Genomic DNA, 19,513 nt, shown 5'->3' with positions numbered 1-19,513 from the left:
ATTCAGCCATAAAAAATGAATGAACTCTTGCCTTTTGCAACAATGTGGATGGAGCTAGAGGGTCTAATGCTAAATGAAAAAGGTCAGTCAGAGAAAGACAAATACTCATACGTGGCATTTAAGAAACAAAATATGGGTGAAATAGCTGATGGGGATTAAGAGTAAACTTACCTTGATTTTAAGAAAATGAAATGATAAAAACAATAAAATAAAAATAAAAAAACCTCTCAGAACTCATTGATAATAAATTAATGTCTTTCCCCCTGAAGTTTGTGAGGTATTCTTCCAAAATTATCACGTATCTCCTATTTTCTTAATGTTTTCCTTGAACACAGAGTATTTTGAGGTTTTTACATCATAGTGAAAATTCATTTTCATAATATGTGGTAGTGATTTTTTAAACATACAGGTTTTAATTTTGTTCAATAGCGGAAGAAGGCTAAATCCCATCTGATATTGACTTTGTATGTGGAAAGATATTTTTATTTTTTTTTAAGATTTTTATTTATTTATTTGACAGAGAGAGACACAGCGAGAGAGGGAACACAAGCAGAGGGAGTGGGAGAAGGAGAAGCAGGCTTCCCGTGGAGCAGGGAGCCCAAAGCGGGGCTCCATCCCAGGACCCTGGGATCATGACCTGAGCCAAAGGCAGACGCTTAACGACTGAGCCACCCAGGCACCCTTGTGGAAAGGTATTTTTGAACTGCCAGTCATATGTGGTTTTCACATATACAAGATGTTCTACATTATAAATTGACTATGCCAGGAAAAGCTGCCCATACCTTTGACCCTAGCTTTGTAACCCCAGTAAACTGTGTGGCGATGTAACTGGGGTTAGTGACAAAGAGGGCTGGAGAAATGCCCTGGGGACACTCTCCAGCACAAGCCAGAAATCAAAAGACTTTTCAGCCAGTGGGACCTTAGAGATGAGTTGTAGTCAATCCTGGGGAAATCGAATATGAAGGTAGCTGAGTGAGCCGGCACACAGGAGGGAAAAACCAGGATCTACAGGTGGGTAGAAATGTCAAAAGACTATGCATGTAAGACGCTAAATTCCCCAGATGGCTAGCTCTTCTAATAATGTCCCAGTGATACAGCACACAGCCACGGGCAGGGTGGTACCCCAAATTTCAAAGCCCAGCCCTCCTATAAAGAGTAGGATTGTTGCCCAAATCATCCTCCCTAAATACCGGGGAGAATAAATCTATTATCTTTACATGCCTGTCTCACTCAGTTCGTGGAGTTGTTGGAAGTTTGGCAACTTTTGGAATATGATGCATTTGTCTCTTTCTCCCCTCCTCTCCTTTCTCTCTTCTCTCCAGGATAACTTTCAGATGTCAGAGTTAGGGCAGGAAGCCTCACTGTCTTGCACAGTTATGCTCTTCACAGTCCCGAGGGGCCTGAGGATGCCCTTAGTCCTATCAAAATTTTGACAATTATTTTGAGTAAGGTACAGGAAATTAATAAAATCAATAGTTGATGATTTATTCAGAGAAACTAATTTCTTCTGGCTGAAAATATAATCAAAACCAGTTGTCTTCAGATTTTTGATGAAGTATCTCCTAATAAGAGTTATGAAAAAAAAGACACATGAAAACCATCACGTAGTTTAGGTAGACATAAAATTTTTTATCTAATTTAAGTAGTGGCAAATAAATGTAATTTCTCTCATATTGTAAACAAGGACATTTTAAAAGAAAAATATTAATTACCCTTAGAAATGTATCCAAAGAATCAAAATATCTTAGTGACTTGATACCCAGTCTCATCTGTTTTAAAACTAAATGAATGCTCCTGTCAGTTAGGTGAATGACTTCGTTTCCGGTCCGGTCATGATCTCATGGGTCCTGAGATTGAACCCTGCAGGCGGGTTCATGCTCAGCAGGGAGTCCGCTTGAAGATTCTCTCCCTCTGCTCCTCCCCCACACCCATGCAAACACGTGAGTGTGCACACACGTGTGCGTGCTCTCTCTCTCTCTCAGATAAATAAATAAATCTTTTAAAAAAATCCCAAAACCCCTATATGAAAGCTCCTGTTTTAACAGTGTGAGATTATACATTGTTTTATTTTTCCTTGACTTGATATTTTTATTTTACTTGTTCTCAATATCCTATCCTAGTATATTCATGTTTGAAAGTTTTTATTCATAATTTTATGATATTTATATGCTGCGACATTTCCATGCATGAAATTTTCTGGAGCCACAAGTCATAACTGTTTTTTTTTTCTGGGTTGAGTTATTATTACTGAGTTATTATTTTACTAGTTATTATTATAATTAGCTCTCATACACAATTGATCAAAACAAAATAACTATAAATGAAATATTGAACAGATGATTAATAATCACAAAGAAAAAATTTTTATTTGAAAGATAGCCCTTACTAAGAAGGAATGGGTCTGGTCTCATTTTTCAATGGGTTCATGGATCCATGAGTAAAAATTACATATGCTAGAGTAAGATAGGGTTCTGCCTTAATACTCTTCCTCTTTTGTTTTAATAAGCATAAACACCAAGAAACCGTATTCATGTAAATAAGTAGATAAAGATGGAAGGAATTTTTTATTTACTTATTTTTTTTTTTATAGAAGGAGAGAGTGTGCATGTGCAAGAGTAGGGGGGTTGCCGGGAGGGGGGGCGCAGGGGAAGAGGGAGAGGGGGAGAGAGAATTCTAACCAGGCAGCATGGCCAGCATGGAGCCCAAAGCAGGGCTTGATCTCATGACCCTGAGATCATGACCTGAGTTGAAATCAAGAGTCAGAAGCTTAACCAACTGAGCCATCCAGGCACCCTGGAAGAAATTTTTTAATAGTAATTTCACTCAATTCTCTGAATTTTTTTTCTGTTGGGGAGGGTTATGCATTTTTTGTTTGTTTGTAAAAGATGGGAGGAGAGCAATTGCAAAGGGAGAGGTGGGAAAGTGGAACCACTGGTGAATTCTCAGTTGGATTCCTTTATTAATTAGGAAAGAATAACATAGAAATTGAGGATCTAGAAATTTGATCCCATTAAACTACCTAGTCCCTTGTACCATTGGAAAAGTTTTGGGGTATCTCTAGATGTACACACATATCAGTTTGAGTATGGTTTGTCTACACCAGGGCATCTCAAATGTGGTCCCACACTAGTATCATAAGCAGCACTTGAGAATTTGTTAGAAATATGAATTCTTAGGCTCCACCTTAGAATCAGGCATTGATGTCTTCTCAATCAAGATAGGGAAACTACTATAATCAAATAAGCACTAGATTCCTCTGCTCCTCAAATAAATAGCTTGCAGAAAAGGGCACAAAGAATTTAACCTTTTCAAGAATGGCCATTCTCCTTGCTCTTTCAAATGAGGAGAGCCTCTTCCCTTACTGTGTATGTGCATTCCCACCAAATGCCTTGGAGTGTAGGATTATTTGGGATCAAGCTGACAAAGAGACAGAGGACCTGAAGTTAAATGTAGTCCCAAAGGTCATTTTCTGATAAAATGTCTATCTTCTGCACAAAAGTTGTAGGTCTCCAAAGGCAAGGACGAAGTCTTTATTTATACAACAAGGGCACAAAGCTGTTTGTTAAACTAAATTTAAATGGTGGTATTTAGACTTAATGGAAGAAGTGATACGTTTGGCATCTAAACAGTTGTCAATGAATTTATGCTCTCAGGTCAGTTTTGACAAGACCATGAAAAGGGACTCAATGCAACAAGAAACCCACTACGATAAGGAAATAGAAACTGAGGCAGTACAGTATGAACAAAGAGCAATTGTTATCAATCACTCAGGACCACAGAGACTACCAGTTTTGGAAAATATTTTAGCATTCTATGTCCATGTGTTTCTTATTGCATTTACTATATGCCTAGCCAATTTGGTTGAATTCTGCTTTCTGTGATTTTTATTCTATAAACAAAAGTAATTTTTGTTTTTTAATATAAAATTATGAAAGTGGTTGTGATTATTTGCTGTTCAAGTACCACACTTTGCCTGCTGCCACTTCATCACATCTGATCTCAGCTGACACCCTCAGTCTCCACATGATGCCCAAAGGGTTTATGCCTCCTGCCCAAGATCACACAACGAGACATCAATTGAGCTGGATATGGATCAAGTGTTCCCATTAAGTGCTTTACTGGCTACAGCACACAGCTGTAAGATTTTCTAGAAGAAATCCCTACTTTAGTAGTGGGGGAAACTCAACAGACTGCAATATCAGGATTCTAGTAACAACATTACCATGCAATATCTGATGTATTGGGTAGGCCATTTTATATCACTAAATCTTGCCCCAAACCCTATTTGACTCTAAAATTTTATGAAGTCTGTCAACTTCAAGACATTTTTTCTGATGAAATTGAAGCTCAGAAATTTACGGTATTTGTGATTTGTTTATGACTTCTACTATCTTCAATATCCTTCCCTACCCTGCTCCATTTGACTGAGCTAAGAAACCTTTTATTGTTCTACCCCTGGGGTTCATAGAGCCTTTTGTGGATATTTTAGAGTTTAGGTTTTGAATAAACAAAGGAAAATAAATTCTAATAAGATAGCTTTTTCCTTATTTCATATAAAAACAAAATTAGAATTTACATTTTATTATTGAACAAAAATATTATGAAGAGTTGGAAACTGTTCAGCTATAAAAAGACTTCTCTTGGAGGTTATCTTTTCTTACGCAGAACATACTCCATTACCATGGTTCACTGCCAAGCTTGATTGATCTGATCGTAGGCACAGCAATTCTTGCAGCAAGCTCCTCTCTTGTCTTCTTTAACATCTTCCAGATGACACACACAAAGGATATTTGATCCCTGAGGAATCCACTTCCCACTCTGCCAGTCATGCATTATTTTTCTACAAGATATGCTACGGAATGATGAAGGGAGAAAATCCTCTTTCCACTGGGTGGGGGCTGGGGGTGAAGTTCTGGAGTTCTTTAGAAATGGTTGTGTTGGAGGTCTAATAACTCCTTTGAAGGACCAAGTCTCTGCATTTTTTGTCATTGTGTTCCCATCTATGCTATTTTCTGCAGTAATTTACTTGTCAGAAAGATCGCAGGAAACTAGTAATTTACTTTGTGCACAAAGCATTGTGTGGCTGTGGCTGCATTTTCTCATAGGGCTGTAATCTTTCATTTGTCTAAATGGAATGATGGATGAGCAGATTTCACCACTTGGCGTGCCCAGGCTGCTATTTGTCCACGCCTCTTGTGCCTTCCTGGCATGGCTCCTCTGGCTGAGACACCCCTAAAAATTGGCGCCGCAGGACCTACGAGAGAGGCTCTTAAATGAGGATCTGTGAGATAGGTTAATAATCAGTGGAAACCAATGCCTAAAATTGGAAATATTTACATTGCTCAGTGTATTGTACTCTCATTATATAAGAGCTAGATGAAATACCTTGTTTTGCTTATGCAAGAAAGTGGATGAACACACTGAACATTTCACAGTTGTCCACCATGAGGCAAGACAGAAAATGCATCGCCACCTGTGGTTGACCCCACTCCCTTTCCCAGCCAAAGGAAAACAAGCTACCGCATCTGTTAATTACTATTGGATTTTGTTCATAAAGATGTTTCACACGGTACACCTTTTAAGCCCAAGCTATGGACTGAATGAACATAAACAGGATTAACATCTTCATAATTTTCCCAGGCTCCATTCCCATCCACCCATTTCACATAAATGACAATAACCAAAATGAAAAGTTTAAAATTTAATAAGAAGGTTTCATTTGAGATAATTATAGAGATTCTCGTAGGATTTCAGAGCCCTCTTTATTATCAGAACTAGTATGGAGATTTGATTTCAATTTTGTCCGGGCAATTTACAGTCTGAGTACATGGTCCAGGATCTCTTTTGTCAGGGATGGGAGGCAATGTTAAAGTCAAGGTGGTTTCCCATACGCAAATGTCAAGCCCTCAGGGTCACCCCTCTCAAGAAACAGGGAGCAAAAGGTGAAGTCTTTAATTTGGCAAAGAGTGTCTACAAAAGCCTACAGCAAAGATCATATTGAATGTTGAAATATTGAAAGCTTTCCCGCCGGAGTTGTGAGAAGTGGAATTTTTATCAAGCAGAACTCATCCACTCCCTTTGCAATGACCACACACTTCCTCTCCAGGAGGCAAATTCAACAAAGATATATGAAGCATCTACTCCATGCTTCAACAGTGAAGATACAAAGATAAAGAAGACATGGGTCTTGCCCTGGGAGAGCGGATATGTTATTGGATAAAGCAGGTAGAATCAAACTGACTGTAATACGTTGTGGTTAGCGTGTACCAGGAATGCGAAAGTACTCACAAAGTATTGTGAGACCAAAACCTCTCAAAATATGCATTACACATACTTGAGTGTGTGTGTGTATGTGTGTGTATATATATATATATATATATATATATATATATGTTTCTGTAAAGAGCTTGGGAAATAATTATTGTGTCTACTGTGCAGGGTTTCTGATTTAATATTCATTCATTCATTCATTCATGTATTCACTCATTTCAAATACTTATTGGATTTTACTCTATGCCAGGCACTATGCTAGGTCCTGGGGCTTCAAAGATCATTTTGAATTGGCTCCTTTTGTCAAGGAGCTGAGTGCTAGATATTAGAAAGTAGGTTGAAAGGCCTTGGATAGTAAGTTGAAATTCAAACATTATTCTGTAAGCCAAAGGGAGCCATGAAGATTTAGTTGCTTTTGTTTTGTAACAGGGGAATAAATGCTATGATAAGATTTTTGGAAAGAGGAAAGACTGATTGATGTAAGGGAGAAGCAACCGTCTGTCCAGATGTTGAGGGCTTGAACTAGGGTAGACAAATTAGATCTGGAGGGAAGACATTTTTAAAATAAAATAAGGAAATAGGGCATAGGTGAAGACTTCTTAACAGCAAATAAGAAAAACTGACACTGGCAATGTAAGAAGAAAAGATTTTATTGGAAGGATTTTATCAGACTAGTCTGGATCATCATTGTGAAGCTTGACAATCAGACTCAGAAAATGTGCAGCAAAGGTCCCTCTGGTCAGCCAAGAGGAGGGAGGACCTCGTCCATCTTTAGAAGGAAAAATGTATCCCAAATGCAGTGGCACCACTGTTGCTACTTGGTATGATGCCCTCTAAACCTGCTACCCTGAGTCTGCATTCTGGTTCCAACCACAGTAAACTTATTAGAATGCAGAATTCTGGGTGCCAAGCCTGAGGGTACAGGGAGAGGGAGGGGAATATGGGCCAATAGTTCTGGTGGATTTTTCCCAACTCCAAGGGGAGGTTTGGACGTTGAATTACCTCCTGATGACAACTGGTCATTCCAAGGATATTGAGTCTTTATCATCAGGACTTCAAGGGATCTGGATTTATTGACAGAGTGAACAATGATTCCATAACTACCAATGGGGGGGACAGCAAACCAAAAGGAATGCAACCGTGAGTCAGGGTCAGATTAAGATTGTGATGCCTTCGAGATAGCTGAGTAAATGCCCAGAAGTTGGATTCTGTAGTCTGGCTATCAGGGCAGAGGTCAGAACCAAAGATAAAGACTTGTGGGTTTCCTTGTCTGGGAGTCCTACCCTCCCTCTACTGCTACAGAACCCAGAGCCTCTTGGAAGACTTCTTCTCATCCCTACTTTGTGCCCCCATTCTCTCACCCTCCTTTGTATTCCTGTATTTCATTCCATTCCCTGGTCTTTCAAAACGGTATTTTGTCCCAGTGGGGAGGATGGTAATCTTCAATTGCCCAATCTCAACACTGATAATTCAGAGGAAAGAATATGCCAGGAATGTCCCTGTATACACGCTACACTCAACACCTTTTCTTCTTGCCAAATTAATCACTTTTGGGTGTGCTCACCAGTGATTCCACACATACTTAAGAGATCAGTGGCCACAAGGCAAGTCTTTTTAAGTTCAGGATCTCCCGGCTCTTGAGGGCATGTCGTTTGGCAGACCTGGGAGACAGAGGAGGGGCCCATGTCTACAGTCTGATTTAAGGCTCTCCCATAACTCGGCACAGCAGTGCACCCGGCCTTATCCTGCCCCCCACAAGGCCTGGGATGCTGCAGTTCCTGGAACCCCATACAGCCATCCATTGACCCTTCTGCCCAGAGACTTCCAAACTGGGATTCTAGAGCAACTAAGGGGAGTGGAAGGGGATGGAGGAGGAGGGCAAAACCAGGGTGGCTCTGGCTCCTTTGTCCCTGTTTAACCAGAACAACTCTGATTTTATCTCTTTCGTAACCTAGACTTTCATATAAAATTTCCTTTGAGGTCCCACTCTGATGTTAAAAACAAGTTTTAAACCATTGCTTTCAACTGCCAGTTCTCAAAACTTTTTTGGTGTCAGGACACCTTTTACACTTTTAAAAATTACTGAGGACCTTGAAGGGCATTTATTTATAAGGGTTTTATCTACTAATATTTACCATATTTGACACCAACACAGAATATTTTAAATTATTTATCTCTTAATCTTTTAAAAATAATAAAAACCCATTATACGATGACATAGATATCATATTTTTGTTAAAAATAGCTCTATTCTCCAAAACAAAAATAATGAGTGAGAAGAGAGGGAGGCAGCATTTTACAGTTTTGCAAATCTCTTTAATGTCTGGCTTTGTAGAAGACAGATGGATTCTCATCTCTGCTTCTGCACTAAATCTGTTATGATATGTTGCTTGGTCGAAGTATATATTTTAAAAAAAGCAGATCTCATAAAGATATATAGTTGGAAGAAGGAGGAATATTTTAATAGTCTTTCTAGGTAATTGTGGCAGTTCCTCTTGGACACTACACCAAAAATTAATAGTTTCTTAAATGTTAACTGTAATATGGAATCAAAACCCATATTAATAAACATTTTTAACTCTATAACATTAAAATCTGTCTTGCACTTTGCATGGTTCTTTAACCCATGCATAACTTTGTAACACCGTGTATAGGTCATCTGAAAAATATTGGTTCGCTGAAATATGTTGTTTTTCAAATGGATACAGTTCATTTTATAATCTCAAAAAATTATATTTGACAATATTATCACCGATGTCATCAGAAAAATCTCAAAATACTGGGTAGCTGTCAGACTGACAGTGGTGGATACAAGTTTTCAAAATTCTAATCTTTGCTTGAAAGCATTAATTTTATTAACAAATCAGCTATCTTCTTTGAAGTGATAGGTTCACTTTCCTTTCCAAAAAATGTTTGCAAAATAACCTATTTCTGAATAACTATAGTTATTCTGCATAACTAGAGTTTGCCTGTCAGTCGTTCTTTCAAGGTTAAAGGTATTTCATGGAAAAAGTATCCAGTTTAACTAAAACAATCGCACAAGTGCTCTCCCTCAGGGCAACCATCACACTTCTGTATGTAGCTTAGAAGGGCTTCCTGTGAACTTACCATTTTATCACAGAGAATACTAAAAAGGCATGTACTCAAAGGTAGAGATTTAATAAAATGAACACATATTTAATTCCTCAAAGATATTCATAAGTGAAGCTGGCTTATTATGATTACTACAAGTGCCTGGCATGGAAGTCTATAATGACTACTGGGTTGGCGACATGGCCTTGATTCCAACTAAGGCATCCTCAGTGAAAATATTACTGAAGTGAAAAAGGTAAATACCATTTTAGTAGTATTATGAAAATACACACACAGATACATTTATGCATATATTACACACTTGTACACACACACACACACACACACTGCTTTGCAATACCCGTGCCACTGGGTTTTCCTTAATTGGTGTTATTTAGATACTCGTGGAAAGCAAAGAACGGACAGTTTCATTTATACTTGGTAAAAAGCTTCGCTTTCTTTGGCTTCTGATGCTACAGGGGTGAAGTCAGGTTCTCCACTAAACGCGTTCCTGGCCACATGGACTGTATAACCACGTGACTTGCCATTCTGGAGGGGTCCTTGGTGAGCTTCTCGGGTGCCCGTGCAGAAGATAATGCCGAAGGGTGCTGTCCCTGAAGTGGGTTCTGCAGCATCTCCTTGGCTACGATGTGGCCTTGGATCATCCTTGGTCAGCAGCTGCACCTCTGTATGCCTTACAGGGCTGCCTGATATTCCACATAGACTTGGCTACTTCCTCTTTGGAACGTGACTAATTCCATTCACTTCTGACCCCCGGTGAGAATATTTTGAAATCTCCTCCTGACAGGTGCTAAGTAAAGGAATTATTTCACTTAGCTGGTTTATTGATTGAACTGAGTAATTGATTTTATGGTTTGTAGTAAATTCACTTCGTACTTTGTAAAAGACTCCATGCAAGTCATATAAAATTGAATGTGGGAAAATATCCTAGTAGAATTTACTAGAGATGAAATATCTTTGTGAAAAATATGAGGATTTCAGCGAGCAGCGCTCTTTTGCTGTCTCAGACTTTACTTATCTCTGGTTCCTAGTGGGCTTGTCTAGGCATCACCACTAATCTTTTGTCAGGAAAGCCCCCTGGTTATGTGAAATCATTTCTCATTGATGTACTCCACTGACACCATCATCCATCCCTGTTAGGTGGGAGGTAGAGAACTGAGATCTTGAACTGTGAAGAAAGGCACAATTAAAACCAGTGGGCACTTTTCCCTAGCCCACAAAGACAAACTAAAAACGGCTTCTTAAGATCAAATAAGCCCCACTCTCATTTTTGGCAGCACCGTGGTAGACAGGAGCATCGCAAAATTATATCCACTGTGCTATGGAAGTTCATTTAAAATTTTTTTTTTAAGTTTTTATTTAAATTCCAGTTAGTTAACATACAGTGTAATATTAGTTTCAGGTGTGCAATTTCGTGATTCAACGCTTTCATACAACACCCAGTGCTCACGACAAGTGCCCTCCCTGATCCCCATCACCTCTTTCCCCCATCCCCCTAGCCACCTCCCCTCTGGGAACCATCAGTGTGTTCTCTACAGTTAAGAGTCTGTGTCTTGGTTTGCCTCTCTCTTTTTTCCCCTGTGCTCGTTGGTTTTGTTTCTTAAATTCCAGAAATGACCCCATAATCTATGGTCAATTAATCTTTGACAAAGCAGGAAAGAATATCCAATGGAAAAAAGACAGTTTCTTCAGTTAATGGTGCTGGGAAAACTGGACAGCCACATGCAAAAGAATGAAACTGGACCACTTTCCTACACTATAAGCAAAAATACATTCAAAATGGATGAAAGACCTAAATGTGAGGCAGGAAACTATTAAAATCCTAGCGGAGAACACAGGCAGTAACCCCTTTGACATCGGCCGCAGCAATTTCTTACTAGTTTAACTTGGACTGATTCTCTGTACCTGCTTTGAGCTTTGGCTTGGAAGAGTGGGTGCACAGTACAGCAAGAGCGAGCGTGCTGTGATGTCCAAAGCTCATGTCTTAATGCTGAGTATAAAAGAATATTTAGTTTAAATATCTGCCTTAAATGTAGTATGTGGAAGAAATGGCAGAAATCAGACCCCTTTCCCATGGTACTTCCTGAAGATGACCTTGTCAGAGACTTGGTCATTACCATGGCAGCTGAGGTCAAAGAGCAAATTCCAATTGTGCAACTTGAGACCTGGCTTGCTCTGGGATTTAAACTGCTCTGAGGTGCCAGCGGCCAGGTTTCCATAGGCCTTGAGGAAAGCTGCCTGTTTGCATAATGTTCAGGTGCCCCCTGCTTATTGAATATGCACAACTTCCATTTGTTCATGCAGATTTGGTAATTGTCTATTTAATCACCTATTTGCATGCACAATTACTCAGTTCGGGCACAGCCACACACATTTGCATATGTATATCTTGACTTGGGCTCCTGCAAAATGACTGCACCTGCAAACTCTGCAGCCGGACCCATTTACACTTGATCTTAGCCAAAAGGCCGAGAAGCGATACCGGACCCATTTAAAAACCCTTAGGGTTTAGCCTTGTCCCACGAGGACAAGAAGCGCTGAATGGGCTTGAAGTCCAAATATTGAGCTTGAATTGTATGTGTCACGAAATCGATGTATTCTTTCAGGCCTCAAAAAGAAGAAAGTTAGAAAGTATATTGATTATTCTCTAATAGGAGGGAAAGCAGAAAGTTAAAAACTTTTATAAGACAATAAAGGAGGAAGACCTGAATAAAGAGTATTGTAAGATAGAAAGAGCAATATTGAATTGAATCTTCCTCCCACTCTGTCAATATAACATTTGTTACCTTTGATATTTAAAAGAACAGAATTTTTGAAACTCCAGGCCAGAAGGCTGAAACGGAAGTAGTGGCCATCTTTGATGGAAAATGAAGCAAGTGACACAGATGCATGGCTTTATGAAGTTCTTCTTCTCCCACCAGTAACAAAATTGCCTTGAGGTCGTGTGCATGAGATTGCTTTCTCTGCTCACAGAAAAGTTCAACTCAGCTCTCTGGTGCTTCTTTAATGACTTCGAACTGCCAGCATAGAACATGCCCAGGTTAGTAGGGGAAAAACCAACGTGTGAAGAGAATGGAGGGGAACATAGCTTTGCGCTATTATGCAGAGGAACTTCTTGGCCACTGTGAAAATGCAGTTTCTCCAGTTTTCATCTGAATGTCTCATCTGGATGATTGTTTACAATTCAGATTATTAAGACATCCTAGAGATTGATTCAATAGATGTGGGTCTGGGCCCCAGAATCCGCTTTTTATCCAATATTCCAGGGGATTCTAATGCATGTGGGTTTGGACCACACTCTTTGAAACCCTGATTACTGTGGCTTTCAAGGAAACTGGTGTGTGTGTGTGTGTGTGTGTGTGTGTGTTTGTGTGTTTATTTTTCCTCCAAAAACACAAAAAGCTCTACCTGATTCTGAGAAAGCAATTCCCCGACTACTGGGTGAAAAACATACACTGTAGGGCTGGTTTACAATGAGGTTTGTAAGAGCAACCAGGTTTGGCTCAGTATTGCTGAGGTCTATCATACCAAACCCCACCTTCACATGTATTCGACCTGCCTTTCTTAGAAGCCCAGGAAACAGAGAAGCCCTAACTCAGCCCCAGCAAAGACCAGCTCTCCCTGGAACAAGTTCCAGCCACAAGGCCAGGCTAAACACGAGGTAGAGACATTCATAGGTCTTGATGGCTTATTTTATTGTTGTTGTTGTAAATATATTCACTAATTTTTCCAGGTTTCTCTAAATACAATTTTTTTAACAAGTCAAGAATATTTTAATTCTGTCATTGTCACCTGATATTTTTCTTCAGCACTTTCCAACATCATTCAAATTGTTTCCACATAGGTTTGTTTGTATAATATTCTATCTTATGAAAGTGCTGTAATTTGCTTTATTATTTGCTATTTTTTATTTTAAACATACTGGTCATTTCCACTTTTTAAAAAACACAAATAGCACTGCGATGCACATTTTTGTACATGTTTAAATACTTTATTTTAAAATATTTCTTTAAGGGGCTCCTGGGTGGCTCAGTCAGTTAAGCATCTGCCTTTGGCTCAGGTCATGATCCCAGGGTCCTGGGATGGAGTCCCACATTGGGCTTTCTGCTCAGTGGGGAGTCTCCTTCCCCCTCCCTTTGCCATTTCCTTGTCTTGTGCCCAATTGTGCTCTCTCGCTCTCTCTCGCTCATTCTCTCTCTCAAATAAATAAATAAAATCTTTAAAAAAATAAAATATTTCTTTGAGACAGATTGTTAAAAGAAAGGCATTGATACAGAGGGTAATTTATTAATTCATTTTGATCATAGGAGCAGCTATGCAATAAAGAAGTGTTTGGTGAATTTTGTTTCCAAAAGGAGTTTATTTTACTTTGATTCATTTTTTGAAGGTGATATATTTTCAAAGGTCCTGGATCTGCTTTGTTACAGTGACTGTGACAACCAGGAAACATCATTTTCCAAAATTTCTTTAAGGGGAAGAATTGCAAAAGAGAAGGATGGCTAGATGTTGATTGTGTTTGGGGAGACTTCCAGATAAATTAATTGAGTTAGTTTCTAGAAAGGGGATGGAAACAACTTATACCTGATTATCTCATTTAATGCTCACAAAACCCCTGCAAGATGGGTAGGTACTTTCTCCATGTTGCAAATGAGGAAACTAAAGCTTAAGAGGTTAAGGCAGATGCCCAAAGTCGCAGAACTAAGCTGAAAGATGCAGGATTTGAACTCTGGTCTTTCTCAACTGATTCTGAACACTGTCCTTGCTGCTTTCAAGCAGGCTGGGAAATTGATGTCTTCATCCATCCTCTCTCCTGTGAATGTTCTCCCAGAGGAAGGGCTGGCCATTAGCTCCTCTTTCTGCCACTGACCTTGAAAACCATCTATCTCTTCCAGTAATGACTTGGATGAAAATGGTGAACCCAGCTGCTTCCCTGGTGATTCTTTAGCTTAGCCTTAAAAGCTGCCTTTGTAGAAGCTGCTGCTTGTCTCTTTCTTTTACTTGATAATTCCCAAGGGCAAGATTACCTACTACCAGCTGCTCTTCTCTCCATGCAAAGGGACCGAGGAAAATCAAATGCTGATTAAATCTACACATTGTCTTTCCCATTCCCCTCCAGTGAACACCAAGAAAAATCCCTGGCGTCATAAGACATTGGCTTCAAACATTCTGGGAAACCCCAACAGGGTTATTAAACTGACGAAAACAAGAAACAATGAAATAGTTCCTTTTAATCTACATGGAGACCGTGTCCAATATTTCTCTACGTTCTTCCTCCACCCGGGAGCCTTTTATTTAAAATTTAGCAGTCATGGATGTACTCATGAGAGACGAGGTATTTTTCAGAATCAGGCTGCCCGTTAGAAATGCTTACTCTGAAATTCTGCCCCTCCCAGGCTGTCAGGAGAGTTTTTAGGATCTCTTGGTTATTATATATAAGTTGAAAATTCCCTGCCGAGGTACACCTTTTACTAATTAATTGTTGGCAATAGCCACATATTACAAATGCCATACAAATAGACCTTGTTTTGCAGTTGTTTCGAAACATTCTTGCTTGTCTTCTTGGTCATTCTAAAGAATCACAGGAGGACATTTTAAAGAGAATGCTTAACTTTCCCTAAGAGGTGTTTGTGCTAAGAATCAATCTCTATATTATAATAAGATGTTAAAATGAGGCTCTTCCAGACTTAATATCTACAGACATGATCATGTGAGAACTATTAGATACCAAATATGCAGAACCCCACCTGCAGAGTTTTTGAAGGATATTGTGGAAGACCAGCTCTCTGGCTCTTCAGTCTTTGTAGGATCAAGGATACATAAATAAGAATCAGAAAAAAAAAAAAAAAGAATCAGAAAGAGGAGAAACGGTGCAACCACTTTGGAAAACAATTTGGCAGTTTCCTCATAAGTTAAATATAAATTTACCATATGTCCCAGAAATTCCACTCTTAGAAATCTACCAAGAAAAATGAAAGCATATGTCCACACAGAGCCCTGTGCACACATGTCGATAGCAGCATTATTCATGACGGCCAAATCTGAAAACAAGCAAAATGACCCAAGGAATGGATAAATGGACTGTGGTACATCTGTATAATAGAATGCTATTTGGCAATAAAAGAAAGAATACTGAAACACGCTGTAACTTGGGTAAACCTCAAAAATATTACACTAAGTGAAAGAAGCAGGAGACCACATATTGTATCATTCCATTGGTATGAAGTGTCCAGAAAAGGCAAATCTATAGAGACAGAAAGTAGATTAGTGGTTGCCTAGACCTAAGTGTAGGAAAAGGTAGTGATTGAAAAGGATCTTTTTGGGGTGATGAATATGCCTATTTTAACATCTTGTTATAATATAAAGATTGATTCTCAGTACAAATGCCTCCTGGGAAAAGTTAAGCACTCCTTAAAAATTTGATGGTAAGTAAATTAAACCTGCTTTTAAAAATGGAGAAAGTAGAAGAGAGGTTCAATAGACCTCACTAGCCACAGGTGTCTGGTCCAAATTGAGAAGTGCTGAAATTGTTAAAATACATGCTAGATTTCAAAGAGTTAGCATGGTGGGGGCGGGGAAGATGATAACTTATCTCATCAATAATTTTTATATATTGGTTACATGTTGAAATGATAATATTTTGGGTATATGGAGTTAAATAAAATATATTATTACCATTATTTTAATCTTTTTTTTTGTTTTGTTGTTGATTTTATTTTATTTTATTTGGTTTTATTTTATTTTATTTTAATGTGTGGCTACTAGAAAATTAAAATAATCTGTGTGGTTCGCTTTGCATTTCTGTCAAACAATGCTGCTATGGAGAGATATCGCCCCCTCCTTTCTGTCCCCTGGGGGGAGAATAGCGTCTGCTACAGTCTCATCCCAAACTTAGTGAGGAGGTTCTTCAAGTGGAACTTTCAGATAGTTGATAGATGGTCACTGTAGTCAAGAGGATGTGGGCCGGGGCCCCAGCAGGCTGAAGCAGCCTGGATAAAAGCAGCAGGATCAACAGATCTGCATGCTGATCAGCTAGGGCTTGTCAGGAGTGACACGTGTCCAAGTGTTTCTGGCCCAGATGTCGGTCACAGGAGAGAAGAAACCAGCCTGGAGCTGGCAAGAGTACCCCAGAGCTGAGTCCATGCAAGGAGGACCAGTGGCAAGGTGAAAGCTGAGGGCAGGTTGGAAGAAGCTAGCTGGAAGAAAATGCTCATTGCCCATACCTTGAAAATTGAAAAACAAGTAAGAAGGAGTTAGGTTCTAATTCTAACTCAGATTCTGTGTATTCAATATACGGACTATGCTACAATAACCCTCTCTTCAGAAACAAGGCTGCTTCAGTGCAGAATCCCAGGAAGTACCATTCACATCGGAGCTTGGGGAGGTGACCAGGCAGTCAGAAGGCCAAAGAACCTCACAGGTGCCCAACAGAGTCTTCTTTAAGCACATGCCATCACCCCGGGGCTAGGAGGCCAGCTTTCAAAGGCACCAGATCAAATGAGAATTTTCTGACCCCTGTGCTACCTGCTCTCTCTCTCAATAAAAGGGTCAGAGGGGCGCCTGGGTGGCTCAGTCGTTAAGCTGCCTTCGGCTCTGGTCATGATCCAGGGTCCTGGGATCAAGCCCCACATCAGGCTCCCAGCTCAGCAGGAAGCCTGCTTCTCGCTCTCCCACTCCCCCTGCTTGTGTTCCTGCTCTCACTCTCTCTCTGTCAAATAAATAAAATCTTAAAAAAAAAAAAAAGAAGGGTCAGAAACTGGCTAGCAAAAATGGAGTAGGATGAGAGGGAGGTGGATGGAAAGAGAAGCTGGGAGAGAAATAGATCCTGGGCTACTTCTATCTTCTTTTCTCATCTCAGAATTTTAGCCTACAGCTGACCTGAGGAAAAGACCTGACATTGAATGAATCTCTGGCCATTGATTAATATATTGGACTGGAGTCTAATTTCTGATTTAAGAACTCATTTATGACTTAGAGAGGCCATATGATTGTGATTTAGTTAAAAAACAGGAAAAAAATTCAGGGGTCTGCCTGAGTTTTCATCTAAGGGCAATAAAATGTAAATAAATTTAAAGTGACAGTGACAGAAGAGCTGAGTTCTGATTATAAGTCAAGTTGTGCTTGTTCAACGTGATGATTACCCCATAATAACTGGTCTCTTCAAAGGCAGGGCTGTCACAGAGCAGAATTCCTGCAAAGGACATCTCCTGGAATCTCTAGGGTAGAACCATGTGCCCTGCGTGGAAGCCCAGTTCAAAACTGAGTCCTAGAGGGCAGGAATGGTTGGGAGTTAGGCCAACCCGGACTGAGATTTGTTTAAATGATGAGAAAATTTGAAAAGGTACTGAGTCTAAGTTTCAGTCTCAGGCTAATCCTATTTCCCAACCATGTGCTCCTTATCCTACAAGGGGGTAAAGGGTCAAACTCAGCACATCTTGAAAATGATTCTCTTTTTTGAAAGAGGATCCCTTGTTCAAAGGCCTGCGGGCTTACAGTGACTTCTAAAATCAACAATGCTATCACTATGATCAATAATGCTATCAGTGCCTCATTGATTGTTGCTAAGTGAGTGTCAGAGACCAGGAAAATGAAATGTACCCTACACACATGAAATCCCATGCCTTTCGGTACTATAGCTCTGTGTTCCCAGTGGACACTGCTTAAGTGAAATTGGATACAAAGTGTTAGGCATGTAAGACTAAGCAAATTAGCTGTTGAGGACTGTCTAATATTTATCATGAGTCTAGGTGTCCTGAAAAGATACATTTTTGGGATTTTTAATACCGTATAGTAAGTTATTATACAGCAAAGTCATACTTATTACTTCTGAATATTCTTTTAGGCATAACATTCATACAGAAATATGATAAATAGGTAAAAGACTGTATTATTAAACGTACCTTAGACATAAATATTTCTAGCTCCTCACCTAACTTTAGATTTTCATGCTTGTGTTCTTTTAATTGATTGCTCAGCTCTGTTTTTTACCTTGCAAATTGTATCTGATTTTCCTTTTGAGTGCTGGCCAAGCTCTACCTTGTTCACATGTAATGCCTGAGTGATCTTATCAAGATGATAAGAATCTCTAGATGACAACACAGTGGTCATGGCTCAGATGGCAAGTTTGTGTTTTAATATTCCAATCACTCAAAGAAGAAGCAAATGAGATGTAACACACAGAATGCAAACCAAAGAGTTACAGCTAGCCTCCCAGAGTGGCAGGCTCCTCCAACCACCTTCTGGATCCATTTTCCTGCGCAGCCAGCCAAAGGGAGGAGTTAATTTCTGTCGACGACTCTATTCCACATCAGGGCCTTGGCATGTGTCCTTTTCTCTTCCTGGAATGATTTTCCCTTTCCTTGTCTACACATGGCCACAGCCTTTTCATCCTTTAAATCTCAACCCACATGCCATCTTAGAGATGCCATCCTTAACTCCCCAGTTAGGTTCTTCTATCACATTCTGTCTCCACACTTTTATTTTCTCCTTCATAGCACTAACCACATTTTAAAACTATTGTATTCACTACTTCTTTTTCCCTTTCCATTCTATGCTCTATGAAGGCAGGGACACATCTCTCTTGTTGACAATCATATCACTGGAGCTGAACTCAGTTCCTGATTTATAGTTAAAGTTCAGTAAACACCTGTTGAATGAATAAATGGACAAATGAAAAACATCTTGGCATCCTGATAATAAGAATTTAGGCTTCTTTGGCCAGATATTTAAGAGATGAGATCATATAGTGATTAAGAGCATGAGTCCTGTGGCTGTGGTTTTGCTGGTCACTAGCCATGTGGTCTTGGGTACCTTTCCTTTTGAGCCTTGGTTTCCTCAGCAGGAACGTAGTAACCAACTCACTGAATTGCTGGGATAACAGATGAGCAATCATCCACGACATTTAACAAGGTCTGCCCTCCAGCTATTAATCAGTAAGTGCTATCTACTTTTACTTAAGATCTCTAGAGAGAAGGATGTTCTAAAATCATTCCAATTAAAATAGCGATATATAAATCCTCTTTGTTCGTAACACTCCATCCCCATCACCAATACATACCCTTCTTTAAGCCTTGGCTCAAGTATCCATTCCTCCAGCAAACCTTTCCTGAACCCCCCACTTTGCATCAGTGCTCCTGATGAGCGTTCCATGGCA

The 19,513-nt window shown here is 39.6% G+C and overlaps 1 long non-coding RNA gene across 1 annotated transcript; it reads left to right on the top strand.

The window, feature by feature from the left end:
• The first annotated feature begins 526 nt into the window (after positions 1 to 526).
• LOC135363769 (uncharacterized) lies at positions 527 to 15,925 on the top strand. The gene is made up of 4 exons (XR_010409829.1): positions 527 to 692; positions 9,822 to 10,119; positions 12,166 to 12,403; positions 14,480 to 15,925. It is a non-coding gene; the product is annotated as an uncharacterized LOC135363769 (long non-coding RNA).
• The last annotated feature ends 3,588 nt before the right edge of the window (positions 15,926 to 19,513 follow it).

This window comes from Mirounga angustirostris, unplaced genomic scaffold (assembly GCF_029215605.1).
Source record: "Mirounga angustirostris isolate CCGP_5_RB_7025 unplaced genomic scaffold, mMirAng1.0.hap1 SCAF_3, whole genome shotgun sequence".
Taxonomy (NCBI): domain Eukaryota; kingdom Metazoa; phylum Chordata; class Mammalia; order Carnivora; family Phocidae; genus Mirounga; species Mirounga angustirostris.
This window is presented reverse-complemented; position numbering and strand designations above follow the sequence as displayed.